At 48.6% G+C, this 21,054-nt stretch overlaps 1 protein-coding gene across 1 annotated transcript in view; it reads left to right on the top strand.

Annotated features, from left to right (window-relative positions):
- Positions 1–12,550: 12,550 nt before the first annotated feature.
- The window catches only part of LOC146857047 (histamine N-methyltransferase A-like), a 544,350-nt gene continuing 535,846 nt past the window's right edge, over positions 12,551–21,054 (top strand). Inside the window, exon 1 of the mRNA XM_085647547.1 lies at positions 12,551–12,735. The gene's annotated coding sequence lies outside the window, so the exon portion shown is untranslated. The remainder of the gene's footprint in view (positions 12,736–21,054) is intronic.

Below are 21,054 nucleotides of genomic sequence, written 5' to 3' on the forward strand. Positions count from 1 at the left end.
AGAGTCCAAGCCCAGCTGCTAACGGGTTCCCCAGCTAGAGTTGGCGAGGATGTAGAGTGAACGATCGGTGAGGTATTACTTTATGTACATAATTGCTAAGTTTCTTAGCACTTTGCTACATGTATATTTGCTACATTTTATTCTGGTTTTGCACTTGAGTTTCTTGATATTTGGGAGTCTGCATTAACTGATAGATTTTGCCTTCCTTCCTAAAATATTGAATTATTAAACATGTGTGTGTCACTTTAAATGCACTTGAACTTGTCTTCTTGCCTCTCCGAAAGAGAGTGCTGGGTCTTGTTTTATCACCTCGTCTTTTGGGAGTGCTGTTTAACGTTTGTTGTGTAAAGGTACAGAGGTGCATTTGCCTCCTCTTGGGAGTGCAGGGTCCAGGTGTGTCCTATTGTGTCAAATTACAAGCAATGCATTTTTGGCATCACTTGCCAGGATTCGAAAAGAAAATTTAAAAGGGGAAAGAAAAATGTTTTTCAGAAAAACGAGGGCAGATTCCCAGATACCAATTGAAATACCTGGATGGGAGGTAGTCCCACATGGTATGCTTGCCCACAAGTTGGTTCATTGCGCTGGGCTGAGTGAGAATTGGAATGTGTGTTTAGCTGACACTGAGCCAGCACAAGTGGTTGTGTGTTTGCAAAAAGTGCCTGTCGAGAAAGGGCAAGACCATAGCATGTTAGGGCGAAGAGGCTGGATCCTCTTGTGTGCTTATCGTAAAACGCATGAAAAATGTGTTCAGCTGCAGCACGAACATGAAAAAAACTTGAAAAACAGTTTGTTGAAGCCAAAAATACCTCTACGATGTTAACTTGTCAGAATAAGTTATTACAAGATAAGTTGGAAACTTACCAGACTGTGGCAGAAAAGGCTGCAGTTCGTATTGCGCAATACAAGTACAAGAAAAGGAGGGGAAGGGTTCACAAGAGCAAAGTACGTTTAGTTAGGTAGGAATTGACAGATTCTGACAAAGACCTGGAGAATCTCTGCTTACATGGAGGGTGCGGCTGTTTTATATGGGTGCCTCTGGGTTAATGTTGGGTCACGGAGATGCAATGAAATTCTGCACGCTCAGTACAGATCCCACAGTGCAGGAGCCGTTTAGGAATTACGGGGGCAATAATCAAACTAACCTGTTAAAAATGGCAGTGGTTGGATGCAGTCAGAAATCCACGACAGAGTCAGACTGGCCAGTGAATGATAAACCCTGGTATACATTGAGAGATGCTCTACAGAGGCTTAAGGAGGAAGGGATGAAAACTACTATTTTTCTGGATAATGCACATAAGTTGATGTATGGACTTTTAACTGTGTCAGTGCGAAATAAAATAATCCGTTTGGCTCCCCCTGCTTACAAACAAGTGATGATGACTTTGCTAATTAATCAAACTGGTAATACTTTGGCACAAGTGATTGAGGCAGTCCGTGAGTTGGGAGAGCTGGGGGACTGGATTAAGACTGAAAGAGCTGCCTGATCTGAGAAACGTACAGATAAATGCAGGCCAACTAGGAGAGATATGTTTATGGCTTTGTTGAGGTATGGAGTGGAGAAAGAGAAGATAGATGGAATACATACTAGAAGTCTGTTGGAGATGTATCGGAAAAGAGGGTTGGACAAAAAAGACGGAGGCAGGAAAGTGAGTAAGCAGAATAAAATGCAAGTGAGTCAGAGAAAGCCAGAGGTGGATGAGGAGGAAAAGGAGGGTGAGAGAGCTGCCTATTTGAGTATGAAGGAAGGGAGAGATTCAGAGAGTGAATGGCTCAGTGAGAACTGGAGGGGGGAGGAGTTCCCCCGAGAGTATGACAGGTTGTACCCGGATTTGATCTGGGCAAAGGTTGAGAGATTTAATGCAGATTAGGAAATAGGTCAAGCTCCAATACAGAGATGGGCTCACAAAGACAATAGACCTTATGTTGACATAGAAAGTCATTGGAAACATCGTAATGTTCAGAGGACCCGAGCCCTAGTAGATACTGGAGTAGAGACCACTTTGATATATGGACAAGTTTAAAGGATAGTATTTCACAATCACATGTTTAGGCAGAAAAGAGACACCAGCGGTGCAGACAAAGGTTCAAATGAAAATAGGGAGAATAGAAAAAAGAGAGTACACTGTATTGATTGTGTCCCTCTCTGAATACATTATTGGAATTGATATCTTGAAGGGAATGACTCTGTATTTGGAGGATGGGTACTATGAATTTGGATAAAAAAGGTACATTTCAGTTGGCCCTGTAAGAGTGAGTCACTTGAAGATTCCTCCAGTGAAGGTGCCCCAGGCTACTAAGGTAATTCATTTGAAACAGTATAGAATTCCGGGAGGGCATGAGGAGATCAGTGCAACCATACAGGACTTGATAGAGGCAGGGGTGGTGACTCCAATCACTACCGCCTGGAATAACCCCTTGTGGCCTGTGCTCAAAAGTGACAATACTTGACGCATGACAGTTGATTATCGCGAATTGAACAAGCACACACCTTCTTTGACTGCCGCTGTCCCAGATACTGTTACTGTAATTGAGAAAATACAGAAGCATCCTGGGACTTGGTATGCGACTATTGATATTGACAATGCTTTCTTTTCTATACCTATAGCCCTTGAATGCCAAGAGCAATTCTCATACTCATGGAATGGCAGACAACTAACATTTAGAAGCCTTCCTAGGGGTACTTACACAGTCCTACTATCTGTCACCAGCTGGTGGCAGAGCATTTAGATGAGGTACCAGTTATTCCTGGCTGGAGTACAGCTTGGCCATTACATTGATGATGTAATGATACAGGGAGAGACATAAGAGCAAGCACAGATTCAGTTGGACAGGATTGTGGAGCATTTGCAGAGTAAAGGATGGGAGATAAATCCCGCAAAGGTACAAGGACCCTCACAAAATGTGAAATTTTAGGGTATTCAATGGCATCAGGGACACAGAGAGGTGGTGCCGCAGGTGAAACAAAACATCAAAGAATTTGCTGTGCCACGAAATAGGAAGGAAGCCCAGAGGTTCATTGGATTGTTTTGTTTTTAGACACAGCACATCCATCAATAGAGACAGATTTTGGCCCCTTTGTACAAAGTCACGAGAAAGAAAAATGCATTTGAATGGGGAGAGCAACAGCATATTGCATTTGAATCAGCAAAAGAGGCTATACAGCGCGCTTTGGATTTGTGGCCAGTGCACGAGGGGGGTGTACACTGCCTAGCATGCTGACTTCATGTCAATGGGGTGTGCAGCCTTATTTCCGCAGATCCATGTCTGCATCTATGGGAGTGACATGCGGTGGTTTTGCAGCCATACAATTACACTGCTGGTTTGAGACACTCGAGGGGGTGTACACTGCCTAGCATGCTGACTTCATGTCAATGGGGTGTGTAGCCTTATTTCCACAGATCCATGTCTGCATCGATGGGAGTGACATGCGTTGGTTTTGCAGCCATAAAATTACACTGCTGGTTTGAGACACTCGAAGTCAGAACAAACATTGTTTTGGGCTATGTGATGTCATAGTCCATTAAGTCTTCACATGCTCATTCGTGTCATTACAAATGTATTTTGTCCAGAGGGTACTGAATGATGTGTGTACAGTTTTCAAATGGCCCCTATAGTGATGTGTGCATTATGCACAAGAGTCCAATGCCTGGGTGTAACACTCTTGGTGGTAATTCACCTATGACACATCAAATAAATCTGAGTTGGCGATGTCATCCTTCTATTGATTCCATGATGTGTTCAGTCTTGCATGTGTAGGCACAGTTTACCCTCTCATATTGTACATGCATGTGATAACTCTGATGAACCACATTTAACCTCAGTGTGAGGCCCTCCGGCCTGCACATAAACTGCCCAATGTTACAAGGAGCCATCACTAAATGGACTGAGTGAAACATGTGTGTTGTCCACCACCCTCTTTATCAATGCGCTATCTTATGCCTGAGGATTGCACAGGACAAGACTACACCTTGTGAGAAGAGTGTCAGAATGTAAGATCGTGACCCTAAATGTGACCAACATGACACATGTAGCCATGCACTGGTGAAGGACATTGAGGGGTGTGTAGTGTTGGACACAGTGAGTCTGCCATGACACATCATTTCCAATGTATTGTATGTAATGCTCACTCCGATACTGCATAACAGATGAGGGCCATTATCACATTGTTTGCTGTGCTGGCACTCTGCATATGTATGAGATGGCCATGTAGTGTGTCCATCATCATACATGTCTACATTTCTATGAGATTATTTGATCCAAGGGTACTCTGTATCATGCTGTATGACCTCTGCTCAACATTTATGTATTAGTGTGTTATGTTATTGCATGCTCCTGAACTGACACACAGTGGTACACAACACATTGTCACTGAAACTTCCTCTTCTTGTCTCCCATGCCTGCAGCTTAAGGTACATCAGCGTAAGGTGATATGGAGGGCCATTGCACGTAGGGTGCGGGCTCTGGGTGTATCTAACCGATGGCATACATACTGTCAAAAGAGGTGGGATGACATCTGCTGGCTGAGCAAAAACATGGCTGGGGGTGCTCCCTCGGAGTGGCAGGTTGGCACGCAGGAGCATGACAGCACTAATTGCCCACATCTTGGAAGTAACATAGCCAGAGGTCAATGGACGCTTGTGGGCCCATCAGCAGCAAGATGGGGGTGAGTATTATGTGAAGTGTGACCTTGGGTGTGACTGACTGCATGAATCCCAATCCTAAGCCAGTGCGAAGCTCTGTGATGTATATAGTGTGATGCAATGGCTTCTAAGTGGCCTCAGTGTTGAGTGCAGCTGTTCTGCATTTGTAAAACATGTGGTTTTTCATGTGTTTAAACACCTGACCCTTGTCATTGACAGATGAGGTGTGGCCTAGTGACATATGCTGCAGTATGAGTGTCATAGACATGAGCTGGCAGTGAATGTAGGAGAGTAGGGTCTGCTTCACATGGGTACCCCCACTTTTTGCTGGGGTTTCACTGTTTTTCGACCTTAGTCTGGCTGTGGCCCTGCTAATCAGGACCGCAGCCGAGCTGGTTCCTCTCTAAAATGGTTTCCATGTACATTAGGTACATATCTAATTGCATTTTGGAGTGCCTTATAAGCCCCTAGTATATGGTATACTATGTACCTAGGGCATAGGTACCACAGATGCCTACCAGGGGCTGCAGCATATACTATGCCACCACTGGGAAGCACTCCAAAATGGCACCACAGGTCTGCTACTGCAGCCTGGGTAAGGGGGTGCTTACACCCCTTACTGTGGTATAGGCTACCTATATCCACACATATATACAGACACATATAAACCTATAAGCCACTTCTATGGCAGGCCTTGACAATCCTGAAGGCAGAGTGCTTGGTTTTATGTGAGAGGGTGCCCAAGCATGAGCTGAGCCCCTCTGCAGCTTTTGTAAATACTTCCTTATGGATGTTCTGTGATACAGCCATACCATATACTCTTAAGTGCACTATAACCTTGCGGTAAATGCTAACTTTGGAATGGCTGCTTCAAAACATGTCGTGTTTGGTGTCAAACGCTTTGGAATACTACCCCCTCCCCACCAGTTCTGGTGGCGGGGTTAGCATTCCACCCTTCTAGAGGGATAGACATGTTCACACTGGCTAAACCAGGTAGGACTTTCCTGAGCCCTGGCATCACAAAATGGATGCCTCTGCCACAGACACGGGTCTGGCCTCCTGCTGCTGACCGAAACTTCTGCAGGGGATGCATGGACAATAGGTTTCCTGTCGAAGGGAGGTATGACCACCTCCCCAGACAGGCAGATATGTATTGGGGCTTGGCGGGAGCACTCTCTGGTGCTTTGAAGTCCTGCACTGGGGGCAAGTTTGCTGTCCCTGTGCATAGCCCAGTTCAAACCAGTTGCAGGGTCTACCTGCCCCTGCTCTGGTGTGCAACTGGACAAAGGAAATGGGTGTAACCACCCCTCTTTCCAAACCCTCCCATAGGTGGGTCCCTAAAGTATGTCCAACCCCCAAACTTAGTATAAGTATGGGAACCCAGTCCTTGCGACTTTAGATTACCCTGGACGAAACTCTGCAACATATATCCTGGACCTTCGACTTTCTATTTCGACTAGAAGATGGAAGAAATCTCCCTTGGGGTCAAGGAGTGACTCCCCTGCTTGGCAGGCACCAAAGAAGCAACTGTCTGGTCTGCAATTCCAAAGCTCCAGCTGGACGCCGAAGTTTCTGCATCATCAGAGGTGGATTTCCTGACTTTCCCGAGGCTACCCTGAGTCCACAGCAAAGCTGAGGCCCATGGCTATCGTGCGTGACATGGAACTGTGAACCCTGGGCACCGCATACTATTGCTGGTATATCAACTTCCTGTTTATCCTTGAAGTTCTGCTTTGGGCTCCGAGTAGCCCCCGCCTTGAGCACAGACTGCACCAAAGATCTCTGGCCTCCACTCCATGAGTGACCCGTGGGCCAGGTTGCAGTGCGACCGCTTGAGGCTCCTTCATGATCGCTAGCCCGTTGGCTAGTAGGTACCCACGAAGGCAACTCCTCTTCTGCTTGGGCTTGACCTTCTATGTTCTACTTCAACTATAAGACTGAAGAAATCTCCCTTGGGGTCAAGGAGTTACTCCCCTGCTTGGCAGGCACCAAAGTAGCAACTGACCGGTCTGCATCGCTGAAGCTCCCGCCGGACGCCAAAGTCTCTGCATCACCAGAGGGAGATTTTCAGACTTCCCTGAGGCTACCCTGAGTCCACAGTAAAGCTGAGACCTGTGGCTTTCGTGGGTGATGTGGAACCGTGACCCCTGGACACCGTGAACTTTTTCAGCAACACAATCTTACTGGTCCTCCTCGAAGTTGTGCTTTGGGCTCCAAGTAGCCCCAGCCTTGAGCACCTCTTGCACAGAAGATTGTTGGCCTCCACTCTATGAGTTACCCATGGGCCAGCTCCAAGTGCGACCACTCGAGGCTCCTTCGCGATCACTAGCCCATTGGCTAGCAGGTCCCCACGAAGGCGACTGCTTTTCTGATTTGGCTTACCTGATTGCTCCAGATGTGCCCTGACTTACCCTTGCTGGGTGAGTCCCTCAGACCTTGCTGGTCTGCACCGCAGTCCTTTCTCTGAATTCCAGTGACTTGCCGTTGCCAAGGCTTTTTGGGTCCATTCCGGTCGCCGACACTGCAGCACCCCACAGATATTGTTGGACAGCTCGAATCCGGCTCGTCTACTTCATCGACGCCTCCTGGACCTCGTGGCTGAAGAGTTAAGACACCGATCAACTCACCTGAAGCACCCGACATCTGTGGGCATTGGTCCATTCTCCCCTCGGTCACTGGCTAGTGACCCAGACTCTGTCCCCTCTGCATTCAGGTTCCTTACATCCTAGATCCAGGCTTCGATCTCTTTGGACACTTCTCCTCTTCCCGGCAGCGGCAGTTCTTTGCAGGCTTCCATTGAAATCGACGACGTGACCCGACACCAACAGACACCTATGCACCCGGCTTCCCTGGGTGAGGTAACTCGAGTACTCCGGTGCTCTCGTGGGTTCTAGCCCTAGAATTTCTTAAGTCCAAAAGGGTTTGGTTCACACTCGATTAGAAGTGTCCCTAATCTTTAAATTTCAAACCGCGACATTGCCCTTAGAAGATAATAGGAACCCGCAGTTGTGTTTTCACACTGCATACAGCTCCCGTGGGTCCCCTGTGTCACTACCTTGGGTGGTTCCTTGGGGTCCCAGTGATTCTAGAGGCAATAGGCCTAGTGCCTGTTCCAGTCGTGGTTCTTATACCACTTTTTTGGTATATGGTATAGTACCTGGTGTGGTTGTCCTTTCATTTAATCATTCAAGAGATTATAGACTTGTAAAACAAGCTGTTTTACATTCCTTCTTCAAGACTTAGCCTGAAGGCTGCTCTCCATAGCTACCACTAGGATAGCTTTCATATAAGTTTGTCTTTAACCTTTCACCATAAGGTGTTGTTTGGACTGATACAAGGTGCCCACTAGAACGAGTGGACAGCATATATCAGGCCACCTTCTCACACCAATCATATAGACCAATGTCATCATGTTTAGGTAGAAGCACGTGCACTTTAGCACTGGTTAGCTGTGGAAAAGTGCTCAGTGTTCTAAGGCCAACATGTGAGGCAACAGGCAAAATGGTTGGGGTTTTCCCCCAACCATTTTACCTTTTGTCTCCCATATTTGCTGATCTAATGATGACAGGTTTGACACCCCAAAACCGTAACGATTACGCATTACCGTGGAGCCTTAGTTGGCATGGGATAGCTGGCCTCTGTGCCGGTGAGTAGAGCCGCTCGCTTGTGAACTGGAATGTGGACGGAAGGGGGAAGCCTCCATCACTCTTAGTGCACTGCATGTCCATGGGGCACCTCGTGCTAAATCATTTGTAGACTACCTGATTCTGGGTCAGGGTTTCGTAAGTAGCGAGGCGGATACCTTGTTGTGATTTTTTTGAAAGTCATCCTCTGTTCATAGCTTTTATCTTACTGCGTGGATGCCTGTGCCACGAGGGATGGGGTGACACCCTGTGGAAGGCTGCCTCCAACATGTGAAGTGCTGCATGGGGGCTCCTTCTCCTGTCCTGCATCACCAGGTGCAGGAATGGGGGCAAACACTTTGGAGGTCAGCATGGTGAACAGATGGCCAGAACAGACACCATCGAAGCCGCTTGGATATAAGAAGCCAGTCAGTGGCTCAAGGAAGGGTACTCTTGAGTGCTATCATCGTTGTCATCTCCTGCCAACATTCTGGTCATCAGGTTAGGCCAAGCCACCTGGTCACCAGGCAGAGAGACCAAATGACTAGCCAATGACAGACTGCCCAGATGACCAGTCAGTTGCTGTCCGACCAGTGGCCAAAAGGGTCTGCCGGAACAGCCAACTCCGACTTTTGTCTCCCCCCAGATTCTGTAAACCCCCACGATAATGAAAGAAAAATGGCTTTCCAGATAGGCTCTAGGGGAGACAAGGTGTTGGCTGGGGTTTAACCCTCCTTAATTCCAGGCTCTTTCACCAGGAAGGTAGAACACACCAACCCAGGGCTTCTTTTGCTGATGGCCTGGCGTGACAATCCTCACCTTGGGCATGGTGGCTGCAGACTGGCAATGACCCTCATGACCTTCCAGGTTGAGGAGCAGAGACAGGACCCAGTGTGAAGGTCCAGGCTGATACGGGGCTAGGTTGGCATACCCCGCGGTAAGAGCAAGGAGGGGGAGTGTCAAAGCACTTCCCTGAGGCCCCACCCAACCGGCCACAGCATCCATGTCTGCCCGCAGGAAAGGGCAGACAAAAATGAAGAGCCGGCTCCCGCGGCAGCATACGAGGGTGCTGGCCAGTCGGGGAGCTGGCAAGAGCAGAGAGCAGCTGGGAGTGGGCTCCCCATGCTTCTCTCCACCTCACCTGGATGCGGGGTGCCTGGGTGGGACTGGAACCTTCGAGGAAGTGAAAAAGTGGCATGAAGCCACCAAGATGGAAGCACGGCTCTTTCCGGAGCAACGAGAGAGCCGCTACTCAAATATGCACAAGCAGGGGTAAAGCAACCCATAATGCTTTGCAGGGCCTAGGAAGGCATGCAGAGCAACCTGGCTTGGTTGTGGCATGTGGTGACCCCAGGAAGATGGGGTCACTGCCATTTATGTGCAAAGGTGCAGGGGGAGCTGCAGGAACAACACAGTCTCCCCTAGCACGAACGTGGAAAGTTCCCACCCAAAGTCTCTGGGGAACTTGAAGGAAAGAACCCCTCAAGCTGATGGCTAGGTCTACACTGATGTGTGAAAGGCTGAACATGGATTGTCTTCATGGAGACACCCCTTAGGGGTGGAAATGTGTAATTGCACTGTTGGTGGTTTTACTTAATGTTGTTCCTTTTGGGGACTGGAAGTCACATACAATTTTTGAAATGATAAGTAATTTGGATATATGTTGCTAGCCTTTCCTGCCAGGTTGTAATTGCACAATCATTGCATTATAAATGTGAAGCCTTTTAGGGGCTTTGATTGTCTTCCATTATACCTGCTATCAGATATGTTAAGTACCTGTCATTCTATGTGAGGCCTAGACACGTATTCTTGCTACTGCGTTAGTTGAACAACCAGACTGTCAGACACTGTGATTAAAGTGTGTATATTTTATGTTCAGTATGAGATGCTCAGTCAGTGTTATGTATCACTATGGCAGGTGGTCCTAATAGAAATGCTTGATGAAATTATGGGATGGGCTGTCGCTGGGGTGGTGCCAGTGGGAATGGCCCCGCTCCAGGGTTTGGTCAACCCACTGCATTTGGGGGCAAGATGATGTTCATACATCTGAATGGTGGTATGCAGGAGGGGTGAGAATTTTACGCAATGTTAAGAGTATTTCCAACAGCTTGTAAATTGATGCATAGTATTGAGTAGTGTGCGTGTAATAAATGTACTCTTCCTTTTTATAAAGAAAAGTACAGACTGGACAATCAATTATTGAGTGTTATTTCTGAGTACCTGTAAATGGCGATTACTAGCCTACACTATCTCCCCTGAGCAAGCCTGAGACTGCTCTGCAATGCGCTACAATCGAGTGTTGGGTTCCCAGTGAAGGACAAATGTAGACCCATTATTTGTGCAGGCCTCACAACTAATGCGTCATTTTCCAACATTGGTGTCTAGCGGCAGGAAACATAGTATCCCATTCTGGTACGCATTGACAGCATTTGATAATTCCAGTTTTGCCACACATTACCTAAGCAGAAAGGAGCAAATAATAGAGCACAAGGCTCTGAGAAGGGTTCAAAGGTTTGGTTATATGAAATAAAGGTATGGGAAAGGTAAGCCCCCAAACACATATGTCATGTGAAGATATTATGGTTTAAAGGTTAAACTGTATTGATATGACTGAGTTATGTTGATTGTAATGTGATGGAGGAATAGGGCTTTCCAGGAAATGATTGCATACCAGTGTTCTAAGCCATATTGTTCCCTTTGAACCCTACACACACTACCTCTGCATGAGGCGGGAGTCTGGGTTTCCTACAGCTTGGACAGATCCTGTAATCTGCTTGTGGGAGAGAGGCAAAGCCCTGGCTTTTTCCTCTGAAGCCAAGGCTCCAGGCACAAGGCAGGGCCATATCCATACCCAGGCCAGGGTGGCGTTGGATCAGGCAGGATTCTGGGGCTCCTGTGGCTGAACAGTTCCCAAAATCCTACACCCCAGGAGAGGCTGGTGAAGCCATGGCTATTGCCTGGGAAGTCAAGGCTCCAGACACTGTGCACTTTCACCTTCCCTACCTGGGCCAAGATGGCATTGGGCCAGGAAGGAGTCTGTAGGTTGGACAGCTCCCACAATTCCATCATAACAGGCTTTTGCCTGGGTTTGAAGGGCACTAAGCATGGCCACCTTACCTACCCAGGTCAGGGTGGCATTAGGCAAGGGAGGAGTCTGGACTCCTGTTGGCTAGACAGCTCCTGGAACACCCACCCCCTGTAAGAGGCAGGTGAAGCCATGACTTTCAACTAGAAACTAGGGTCACAGGCAGGGTCACCTTCCCTACACACAACAGGGTGGCATCGGACTGGGGAGAAGTCTGGGGCTCCTGCAGGTTGAACAGCTCATGTAATCCCCTTCCTTCATGAGAAGCAGGCAAAACCATGGCTTTCCCCTGAGAAGCCAGGGCTGCAGGCACCAGGCAGGGCCACCTCCCCTACCTGGGCCAGGGTGGCATCGGACAAGGAAGGAGCCTGGGGCCTTTGCAAGCTGGACAAATCCCTCAATTCCCTGTTGGAGGCCCGGTCCCCGCAGGCCCGTGGTGCCATCCAGCAGACTGAGACTCATACCCTGGTCAGGGCAGGATATAGCCCCCCCACACAAGGGTTGCCTGGTTTTAAGACAGCCACTAGTTAACTTGTCAGCATCCAGTGGGCAAAAGCAGGGCCGGTCTGGGAACAGAAACCGGCCCTGGAAAACTGCTCAGCCGGCCCCCTGGGAGGGAGGTGTGGCGAGATGTTTGCTAGAGCCGGTTTCGGCCGATTTTGTTACCGGGGGCCGAAATTGCTGTCCTCCTGTAACAAAAACGGCCCCCCACCAGGGGCTGAAAACCAGTCCCCACCCAGGAAACCCCTGGTACCCGCTACAATCAGTCCAGCCCTGGGTAAAAGGGTCACTTGTGACATTTTCATTCTCAAGGCCGTTCCAGCCAATGCACGAGCATAGGGTAGTGAACCACATAACCAACCCTGCCTTCCTAATGTGAATTCCTCCCAGGCCTATCCGAACATGCAAAGAATCTTCGCTACCTCTCTCAACGGGTAGATATAACGCACAGCTACATAACTGCACATGAAAAAAAATTGGATTTCAACGGTTTAGCTAGAATTACAGCTGTTAGTTGGCAGCACAAAACAGAACTCCGTGCCAAACATTCACTGTGGAATTGGGAAAATTAATGTTTAATAATCGACTACTGTCTGGTAACTCATTTCTGCTGGAGACAAAACCACACCTTCTGTCCCGAAATGCCGTTCGGTGTGGGTGGAGCTGTTGAAAGTTTGACTTGGCAGGTTCGTCTAGTGTTTTCCAAGTTCCAGATATAAGCAGCTCTCACCCTGAGACTTCAAATCGAGTCCTCGAGATCGATATTACCTAAGTGAAAACGCTTTATCATTTCTGAATAACATCTCCAGAATTGTAATCTTTTTCTGCGAGCATTGCTTGCTGCAGCCTCAAAGGAAATTATCATAGTGGAGTAAGGAGTTAGGTAAGTCTCCCAATGTTTATTTAACACATGTGACTATTTTCTTTGCTGTACATTTGGGTAAACACATGCTAGGTATTAGCTACAAATTCGTATAGTTGTATCTACGTTCGTTTATAAAACCGATATATATTTATTTAACATGCAGATTTACATACTGGATTTAAAATAACTAGTTAATTTCAGACTTTTCAAGGCTATCCCTGTTTGTGACTTTTCTTTCCTATTTTGAATCAGTGCAAATCTTGTAAATATAGAGTGTGTCATTCGTAAATTCTACTATCCATGATTTGTGGATTATCCAACAGTAGAGAGTGGTTACGAATGTGTGTTTTTCATTATCTGCTGTACCAACAGTGGATATTTGAACGTAAATAAGCTACTGATCATGTTTACATACTCATTTGTTCAGTTCAAATTAACCAGCAAATTACGACAACCAACATACGCCAATTATTTACATAACACAACTCAAAAATTCCTCTGTGATGGTACGTTTTTCAGGGGTCATTAGGTAATTTGAGCCTTTTACCCCCGTGTAAAACAGGTGAGAGAGAGATAGCCATCTGCTGGCTCAATTTCAAAATGTGGAAACCAGATAACCGAGAATTAGTACCTCCTTCCCTGCTTTTCCAAAGTGTGTGATCCTCAGCAAACATTTTATTTCACAGAGCTTATTTTTTCTTTATTTTCCCACATAAGTGTACATTTAAATACTTGATTTCAGGATATGCACTTTACAAGCTCCTTTAATGTTTGATTTTTTAGACTGTAATCGTGTTCCATCTTTAATAACAATCTCTGCCTTGTTTAGGGTTTACATGTGTGCTGGCTTGCCTCTTAGGCCACTAATGGCATTGTCGTTGAGGAGAAAGAAATTACTGTTTCTAGGTTCAAACTCATTAAAGTTTCTAGGTCTGATGTGCTAAGGAAAAATACAGTGTTTTTTACACGATATACATTACAAATGTTTTCATGGCTTGGATCGTATAGCCAATCAAGAGCCTCGACCTAATTTGCTGTTGCATCCACCTCTATTTGCAGCGAATGGTTAGTACATGGAGCAGCTAGTCATTTGATAAAATGAGTTATAAAAAGTGACAACTGGAGATATGGAGCCTTGTCTACACACACAGTTTTGACAGCTCTGCCATAAAGACTTCTCGCAACAGACATGAAGAGTGTGTGCAGTGAAAATACATTTAAAACATGTTATCCCTGGGCAAGGAGTCCTGGCTATTGTGTTGAACATGAAGATAGTCATGATTTCCCTGTGAGAACTACCAGGCCAGTTGGGACGGGCGTGGGTCAAGCTTCTGGAAGGGGTTTTTGGGAGTGACACTCCGCAAATGCATTCTTGGCTTGTGGTTGGGTCTGGGGGCCCTGGGTCGTGTTTGTGATGTCTGTGGTCATAGAAGTGTTCATTGAAGGGGTGCACATGTGCTACATTCTGGAATTAACAAATAATGGCAGTAGTAGGCTTAGAAAGCAGTACCAGCCTCATGTTTCCTCACATACACTAGCAACCAGACACCAAGAGGTGATAAGATGTATGCTGACAAAGTCTAACCACTTGCAATAGCTTGGGATAGCATTTCAACCCATCATGTTTCACCCAGTGTGCTACTATAAACAGAGGCCCACACAATGCAAATCTCTTCTGACCCTGTTCATCATAGAAAGTGTCCTCCCTGAACCTTGGACATCTCATCTTTCCACCCTGCTGCTCTCTGCTTTTTACAGTTGGGATATTTGAGATTTACAGCCCCAAATCTCTCTGGCTAAGGTACACCCCTGTCAAGGACACTCCAATAGCACTTTATATTGAAATTACGGAATGAAATGTAGTTTTCCAAGGCTTACTCATGTTGTTGCCACATTTTGTAGAAGGATTTTTATGTTGCATATCAATTTTCCCTCTGTATGCTGTAATAATAATTCCGAAACAATTCACACAGCTCTAAAATACATTTTATTTTATATATTTATGTGTTTGCTGTTTCCAGATTGTCTCGAAATAGAAAAAAAAAAGGTTTTTATTCCTTTTTGCAATTCTCTATAGGTTTCTCCTGTGATTCTGGATTGACAAGTGTTCATGGAGAAGACCCATCTGGCCTATGCCAATGTTGGCTCATGCTCCCTCTCTTGCTGAATGACTTTCTCCCACCCCTCAGTATTTTTGCACTTTGCACAGTACCTTTTGTCCACTGCTATGGTTAGGTTGCACTCAGCAAGGATCACTAAGTGAGGTTGACAGTGTCCTAATATGGGCTAACAAATGTGCCTGCACTTGTGCTTCTCTGCACACTGATCCAGGAAAGCAGGGCATGTACCAGTTGAAGAGGAGGTGGCGCCAGAGTTGCATTGTTCACGATGTAGTGGATCGTACCACTTGGGATCTTCCTCAGGCACAATCATAAACCTCACCATCTAAACAACCCTGTTTCTTATTGATGAGTACTTCAGACTGGTTGAAGTTCTTTCCGTTGGAGTGGCATTTCCTTTAATACTTTATGTGTTTAATAGTAAACTGCAGGATGAGGTCAGAATTGTCTAGTGCCCTGATGTTTCTTGGCGCTGAGTTAATTCAATCAATCAGGGATTTATAGGTCTCACTACTCCCCGGTGAGGGTCTCAAGGCACTGGAGGAGGGGTTATTCAGGCAACTCCGGTCATTCGAAAAGCCATGTCTTGAGGCTCTTCCTGAATGCTTGCAATGTGGGGCTTCATCTGATGCTGAGGGGGCATTTGTTCCTGGTGTGGGCCTCGATGTAGGAGAAGGATCTGGCTCCTGTTCTGGGTCTGTGGATGTGGATGTGGGGGATTTCGGCCAAGGCCTGGTCAGTGGAGTGGAGGTTTCTCATCTCCATTGAGGTATTGGGGTCTGGTGTTGTGGAGGTCTTTGTAGGTGTGTGTGAGCAGCTTGAAGGTCACTCTTTTATCGACGGGGAGCCAGGGGAGGTATTGTAGGTGCCGGGTGATGTGGTCTTGTCATGGGATGCCGAGAAGTCTGGCTGCGGCGTTCTAGACGGTTTGGAGTTTGTGAAGTAGAGATTTGTTGATTCTGGCATAGAGGGCGTTCCAGTAGTCCAGCCTGCTGGTTATGAGTGCGTGAGTGACGGTTTTCCTGGAATCTGGGGGAACCATTTGAAGGTCTTGTGGAGTATGCAGAGGGTGTTGAAGCATGTGAAGATACAGCGTTGATCTGTCTGTTCATGGTGAGGGGGAGTTCAGTATGATGCCAAGGTTGCAAGCATGGTCCGCGGGAGTGGGGGGGCTGCCGAGGGTGTGGGGCCACCAGGTGTTCTCCCACACAGAAGGGGTGGATCAGAGGATGGGGACTTCTATTTTTTCTGAGCAGAGCTTCAGGCAGCTGCTGCACATTCCAGGTTGTGACGTCCTTCATTCCTTCCTGGAAGTTGTGCCTGGTGATGTTGAGTTCCTTGATGAGGGAGAGGATGTGTTGGGTGTTGTCGGTGTAGGATACTATGCTGAGTCCGTATTTTCTGACGATGGTTGCAAGGGGGGCCATGTAGATATTAAAGAGTGTGGGGCTCAGGGAGCATCTTTGGGGTAATCCTCATCTGATCTCTGTGGGTTTGGAGAGGAAGGGCGGGAGTCTGATTCTTTGAGTTTGGCCGGCTAGGAAGGAGCAGATACAGTCTAGGGCAGTTCCCTGTATACCTGTGTTGTGGAGTCTGGTGGCTAGTGTGCAGTGGGAGACAGTGTCAAAGGCTGCTGAGAGGTTTAGTAGAATGAGGGCTGCAGTATGGCCTTGGTCGAGGAGTGTGCAGATGTCATCCATGGCAGCTAGGAGGGCGGTCTCTGTGCTGTGGTTACTGCGGAAGTCGGATTGGGATGTGTCAAGGATGTCATTGGATTCCATGAAGTTCGTCAGTTGGATGCTGACGCTCTTCTCTGTGACTTTGGAGGCGAAGGGGAGGATGGAGATTGCAAAAAAACGGGAGAGAGAGGGTCCACAGGAAAAGTTTAACGACCTCCACAGACACTTTCCCAACCAACTCTCGCAACAGAACAATGAGGTGCGTGACACGCTTAGTGTTATCACTCGTTTGCTTCTGCGGAATGAATCCAGCCTGATCGGGGTCAACAAGCACAGGCATATAGGGTGCAGTCGAGGGGCTAGTATGCCAGTGTAGAGCTTCAGATCCATGTTCAGAAGCGCAACGGGCCGGTATGACCCACAATCCATCTTGTCCTTCCCTGGCTTAGGGATGACGGCTATCGCTGCTTCCAACATGGAGAAGGGGACCGCCCCAGGTGCTGCGAAGGAGTTGAAGAGCCGGGTGAGCAGAGGAGTGAGCATTGAGCAAAACTGCTTATAAAAAGCCGCGGTGTAGCCATCGGGGCCAGGCGATTTGCCTAGCTTCAAATGAGCAATAGCTGCTATGACTTCCTCCGGCCTTATCTCTCTCTCCATGTGAGCTGCTTGGTCTGGTGTCAGGGTGGGAAGACGAGCTTGGGCTAAGTACGCATCTATGTCCATACTCTCCAAAGGCTGTTCGTTGTAAAGTTGGGCATAAAAGTTGTGGAAGATCTCTGCAATAGCCGTGTCGCCCGAACACATCACTCCTGCTCGGTTCCTAATCTCCTGGACTCCCTCTCGCTGTCGAACCTCCCAGAGCTTGTGCACGAGTATTCGCCCACATTTATCCTCGCCAGTATAAAAGGAGTGCCGCAGCCGCATCGCAGCGTATTCCGCCTTATCACGGTCAATAGCAACCAGCTGTGCCCAAGCTGCCGTCAGCTGTCGCCATATCCGGGGGGCCCGGTACACTGGTGCATCTGCTCTAGCACACGTACCTTCTGTGTCAGCTCTTCCCTTTTCGCTTTATGGTCCGCGTTGTCTGCGGAAGAGATGGCAATGACTTCACCTCTGATGACTACGTTAAGGGCCTCCCATCGAGTAGAAAGAGCTGTGTCTGGACTGCCATTGTGTAATAAATAGTTCTCTAGTGCACGCTGTATCTGGGCGACTGTGTCTGGTCTGTGCAATAAAGTGTCGCGGAAGCGCCAGTGTCTAGTAGGTCGCCCTATCTGTGGAAGGGCCAGTGTGACCTCCATTAGGGCGTTATCGGACAGAGACGCTGCCAATATGTCGGCCGAGAGAGTAACAACGCGGAGAGCCTTCGAACCCAAAAGTAGTCCAGTCTGGCATATGTTTTGTGTGTGTTAGAATAATATGAAAATTCTTGTGATCGAGGGTGGTGTTGTCGCCATAAGTCTGTAAGGTCTAGGTCATGCAGCCTAGCGAGCCCTGTAGGTGAGAGGGCGCCAACCTGACTTGTGCGTTGTGCTGATCTGTCTAGGTCGTTGAACACCAAGTTGATATCCCCCCTATCAATATGTGATGCTCCTGAGTTGCCGTAGCCTCCATGAGGACTTCATGTAAGAATCGTTCTCGACCTTTGTTGGTGGCATAGATAGACCCCACAATTAAAGTGTGACCACCTATGGTAAATTGGTAAGTGAGAAGTCTGCCCTTAATCTCAAACCCTTTCTGCACCATTTTTCCCAGGAAAGCCCTTGAAACCAAAATAGCCACCCCTGCGATCTTGGTGGGTTTAGAAGAAAATAATTGTGTCAGAAAGGTGTGGGACCTAAGCCGGTGGCAGTCCTTGGGGAGCAGGTGTGTCTCTTGAAGGAGGCAAATATCTGCCCCTGTACTCTCTAGATAGGAAAGAAGTGCCCTGCGTTTGATGGGGTTATGGAGCGCTCTCACATTAAGAATGAGAATCTTAACTGATAGTGGCATCTAGTACCTAGAGATGGATGTGGCACCAATCGTGATTATCGGGAGAGCAAAAACCCGGGAGAAGCTTGCAAGGGGTGACCCTCAACGCCAGCGCAAGAACGAGTAAACAATAGTACCCCATGGACTGGGGGCCCCCCGGAAAAAAGTGACAGAAGGAAAGAGTAAGTAAAGAGAGGATTAGAGCAAAGACCAGCAAAAAGTGGAGCAGAAAAAACAGGGCACAAGCGCCAAAAAAGGTCCTGAGTTCTATCATTAGTCCGTCATCCAAAGAAGAACAGAGAAAAGGTCTATGGGGTTGTCGTGCGGTCCTCTCCACCCCAACCCCCCAAGCATCAATAGAAGGACAGAAGCATGTTAGCCAGGCTCAGTCACGTAGTCGACACCTTGGCCAGGGCTTCTGGCAAAGCCTCGAGTGCGGCCTGTTGCTCTTTCTTGACCACCAGTGGATCTGGTCGCTGGGCGCGGTGTGGTCGGCGCTGTTGCCTCTATTTCAGACGACCATCGCTGGACCCATGATCTGAGCGCTCCCCCTCGTCTGCGTCTTCTGGGATAGGGATCCTGAACAGTTTGCTTGCCTCAGACAAAGAGCGGAGTTGGTACAACTTGCCATCATGCCTGAAAACGAGGCGGAATGGTTGTCCCCAGGAATAGGGAGGGCCTCCGTGATGGGCCGGAAGATCTTAAGTTTCTGGAGCGTAATAGCAGCAAGGTCTTGGTAGAGGATGGGCGATTGGTTGCGGAAGGTGACCGATTGAAGCAATCTAGCTTTGCGTAGAATTTCTTCCATGGTGTTGAAGTCCTGGACGCAGACCAAGATGTCTGCCAGAGGTGCTGTTGCCGCCCTAGGTGGGCCCACCCTGTGCGCTCGGTCCAGCTTGAGATCAGAGTCCAGTGGGTTGCCCAGGATATGGTTGAAGAGCTCATGCACATATTTGAAGATATCACCGGCTTCTTCATTGGTTTTCACTCCTCGGATTCTAATGTGGTGGCTGGAGCGGTTTCAAGGTCTTCCAAGTGAGATTGAACGTTCTCCTGCTGCCATGTATTCGGATTACCTCCTGTTGCATGGCGTCCAATTCGGTTTCCTGGGTGTCTCTTATGTCTTCCAGGGATGCCACTCTCTCCCCTATGTCGTCTACGTCCTTGTGTATGTCTTTAATCCTCGCTGTGAGGTCACGTTTCACTGTCTGGAGGTCATCCCGTAGGGCAGCGAACAGGGACTCCAGAAAGGCCCACGTCACCGGTGCCTCCATAGAAGTGGCCATCTGTGCTGTTGCGTCCGGTCATCCGAGGTCCGCTAACCCCCCGCTCTGTGTCCGGGCAAAGAGATCCTTCAGCGATTTTTCTCTTGTGGCTGATTTGTCCTTTCTGCCCTGGGTGGATGTCATGCTCAGCTCTCCCAACTGTACCGGCACTGGCAAACACGAACCAGGCTGTATGGTGAGCCATTATGGTGCAATATCGTCTGATACAGAAATCCCACTCCGCGTCTCCGGGCCCAACCGTGTGCGTACCAGCTCTACTCCGCACCCAGTACATAGTGCTGCCAAATATCAGCCGGCAATCGGCTGGGCCCCTAATGGTGCGCCGGGCGTCCCTACCTTCCAGGCCTAGGTGCGTCAGGACACCATGCAGCTTCAATCAGTGGAGGCCGGTGGGGCAAGTCCAGTAGTCTGCCTCTATGTACGGCCTCCTCTGGCTTGAGAGTGAAGTTGCGCGAAGGGGGAACATGGTTAAGCGCTCACAGGGGTGCGGCAGCACCCGCCAGATGCAGGGCCCCTTCAATTATCCAGCGCTGGTTTCTATAGGATCAATGACTGCAGATGGCAAGGTGGTGCCGTCACTCCCGAGCCACTACCTGCTCCATAAAGCCCAACAGCGGGGGCCAGCCCAGCGGTATCCAGGAGAGCAGATCCGGCAGGATCCCTCTTGGTGGACACCGGACTGGGTGTACTGCCAGAGCCCCAAGCTCTAATCAAGCCTGCCATGGGGCCCAGCACGGCCTTGAAGTCCTCGAGGAGGCTCCAGGGAAGGAAGCTGCAGTGGGGAGTGGGCGTTTGGTGCGACTAGCCGTGGGAGCCCCGGGGGTCACTCCACCGGGCTGAAGGCCAAAATGCCTCCCGATTGCACACCCCCCCACTGCCAACCTCCAAGCATGTGTGTGCTCCGGCTTCAGCCAGGAAGGCCACCGCTCCTCACAAAATGGCAGCCTTTGTTCGGCCGCCGATCGCCGGCGCTGTTGCTTACAGGTCTGAGGCATCATGGGCAATCCTTGGGTCTGGCCAGCGACCCCGGCGGAGTGATGTCACTTCGCGGCTAGGGACGGAAGGCTCTAGCCCCCGCAGCCGCGGTATCGCCGGCTTCTGCTGTACACTACTTCTCTGCCACACGGCTCCAGCTCAGAATCGGAGGCATGAAGCACAGCCACGGGAGCCCCAGGAGTCACACCTGGTAAGACGCCGATTGTGCTAGGGCACCACAGCTGCCAAATCAGTCGCTTTCGGTGCGTTTCAGAGTCAAGGCTGGTGCTAGAAATCGGTGGGCAG

This window comes from Triturus cristatus, chromosome 3_2 (genome assembly GCF_964204655.1).
Source record: "Triturus cristatus chromosome 3_2, aTriCri1.1, whole genome shotgun sequence".
NCBI classification, from domain to species: domain Eukaryota; kingdom Metazoa; phylum Chordata; class Amphibia; order Caudata; family Salamandridae; genus Triturus; species Triturus cristatus.